This window comes from Arachis ipaensis, chromosome B8 (genome assembly GCF_059453495.1).
Source record: "Arachis ipaensis isolate K30076 ecotype BB chromosome B8, ASM5945349v1, whole genome shotgun sequence".
NCBI lineage: Eukaryota > Viridiplantae > Streptophyta > Magnoliopsida > Fabales > Fabaceae > Arachis > Arachis ipaensis.
The window spans coordinates 105049501-105052230 of record NC_142443.1 but is presented as its reverse complement, the minus strand read 5'-3'; the positions used below and the strand labels follow the sequence as shown (position 1 = coordinate 105052230).

At 41.1% G+C, this 2730-nt stretch overlaps 1 non-coding gene across 1 annotated transcript; it reads right to left on the bottom strand.

Annotated features, from left to right (window-relative positions):
• Positions 1-1306: 1306 nt before the first annotated feature.
• Positions 1307-1413, bottom strand: LOC148549108 (small nucleolar RNA R71). The gene has a single exon (XR_015898114.1). It is a non-coding gene; the product is annotated as a small nucleolar RNA R71 (small nucleolar RNA).
• Between the last annotated feature and the right edge of the window lie 1317 nt (positions 1414-2730).

The following is a 2730-nucleotide window of genomic DNA, read 5'->3' as shown; positions in this document are numbered from 1 at the left end:
ATCACTTAAGATTGACAAGGAAATCAATGAGTGCATTGATTGAGGAAGAGATGAAAATGAAATTGATCCGGAGAATGCAACATCTCCTAAGCCCAATGAACTCCCCATTTCTGATCTTACCCATTCTCTTTAATTTTTGTCATTTACTTTTATGAGCAATTCCCCATTCCCATTTAAGATTCTGCAATTTACTTTCCATCATCTACATTCAGCTCTTTATTTCTAGCATTTACTTTTCTGTTATTTACTTTCCCGCCATTTTTACTTCTGTAATTCTCAACTCAAATTCTGGATTCGCTCAACTAGAACATTCCTCTAATTAAAGTTGCTTGATCAATCAATCCCTGTGGGATTCGACCTCACTCTATTGTGATTTTTTACTTGACGACAAATTCGGTACACTTGCCAAAGGGAAATTTGTTACGAGACAAGTTTTTCGTGCATCAAGTTTATGGCGCCATTGCCGGGGATTGATTGTGCATCAACAATGATTAAATTGGAGGATAACTAGATTGAGCATTTTATTTTTAATTTTCTGTTTGAGTCATTTACTTTCTGTTTTAGTTAATTTCTTCCCTTCCCCCTATTTTTTCTTTGTTGTTTACCATTCATTTCACTAACCCACTAACTATTTGATATATTGCATCACTCACACTAACAGTAATTCTGACAGATATACTTTCTGCACTTATTCTCTTAGCTTGTACTTTTTGGTTGTATGACAGGGAGAAGAAGCGGGGCTTCAACTTCCTTTGATTCTGAACCTGAGAGGACCTTCCTTAGATTAAGGAGGGAAGCAAGAGAAAAACGTGTAGTTGGTGCTGAGGAAGAGGAGGAATACTTTGAACCAAATATGGAAGAAAACATGGAAAACCATCGTGAAGAAGAAGCTCACAACCATGGCGGAAGAGGACGAGCAAATCATGCTGGGGAGGATAGAAGAGTTTTAGGCTCTTACATCAATCCAAACCCAGGAAACTGTGGAAGTAGCATTCAAAAGCCAACCATCCACGCCAACAATTTTGAACTAAAACCACAGCTCATCACCCTTGTGCAGAACAACTGTTCGTTCGGAGGAAGTGTCCAAGAAGACCCCAATCAACATCTAACCACCTTCCTGAGAATATGTGACACAGTGAAGTCTAATGGTGTTCATCCTGATGCCTATAGACTGCTCTTATTTCCATTCTTACTCAAGGATAAGGCAGCCAAGTGGCTGGAGTCTTTCCCAAAGGAGAGCTTGACAACTTGGGAAGATGTGGTGAACAAATTCTTAGCAAGATTTTACCCCCCTCAACGAATCAATAGGCTGAGAGCTGAGGTCCAAACTTTCAGGCAACAAGATGGTGAGACTCTATATGAAGCATGGGAGAGGTTTAAAGACCTAACAAGGAGGTGCCCACCAGATATGTTCAATGAATGGGTGCAGCTGCACATTTTCTATGAAGGGCTCTCTTATGAGTCAAAGAAGGCCATAGACCATTCATCCGGAGGATCTTTGAACAAGAAGAAGACCATTGAGGAGGCCATAGATGTCATTGAAACTGTAGCAGAGAATGACTACTTCTATGCTTCCGAAAGAGGGAACACAAGAGGAGTAATGGAGCTAAACAATGTAGATGCTCTGCTGGCCCAAAATAAGCTCATTACCCAACAGCTGGCTGACCTCACCAAGAAGATGGAGAGGAACCAAGTAGCAGCAATCGCCACTTCATCAACAACCCAAGAAGGAGTGAATGAAGAAGCAGAGGGTAGTCAGGAGCAAGCCAACTACATTGGGAATTCACCTAGGCAAAACCATGATCCATACTCCAAGACCTACAACCCTAGATGGAGGAATCACCCAAACTTTGGGTGGGGAAACGCACAAGACCCAAGCCTTGATCAAAGACGCCTAAATCCCAATAATGCAAGCCACCAACATTTCACGTCTAGACCATATCAACACCCCTATAACAACACCTCTCCACATCCACATCAAAACCAAAATAACTTACCTCATCCTTCCACCTCTAATCCCGATCTACAATCATTTGATGACAGGCTCTCAAGGATTGAGAATCTACTTGAAGGCATAGGCAAGGAGATTCAAGACAACAAGGTGTTCAAAGAGGAAGTGCGAGCCAGTTTCAAGAACTAGGGAGACACAATCAAGAGGTTAGAATCTCAAGTGGGATATCTCTCGGAGCAAATTCCCAAACCTACAGATGGATTCCCAAGTGACACAGAGAAGAATCCGAGAGGTGAAACAAAGAAAGAAAGATGGAAAGATTGCAAGATGGTCACTATAAGTGATAAGGAGACTGAGGACAAGCCAAGCAAGCTGTCAGAACAACCTAAAGATACCTCAGTAGAGAAGAAGGAAAAAGATCATCAAGAACCAGAAATCTCACAACAGGAGCTGCTGAGACTCTATGCACCTTTTTCCCAACTGCTCAATGGTGCTGTGTGATGAGCGGATAATTTATACGCTTTTTGGCATTGTTTTTAGTATGTTTTTAGTAGGATCTAGTTACTTTTAGGGATGTTTTCATTAGTTTTTATGTTAAATTCACATTTCTGGACTTTACTATGAGTTTGTGTATTTTTCTGTGATTTCAGGTATTTTCTGGCTGAAATTGAGGGACTTGAGCAGAAATCAGATTCAGAGGTTGAAGAAGGACTGCTGATGCTGTTGGATTCTGACCTCCCTGCACTCAAAGTGGATTTTCTGGAGCTACAGAACTTGAA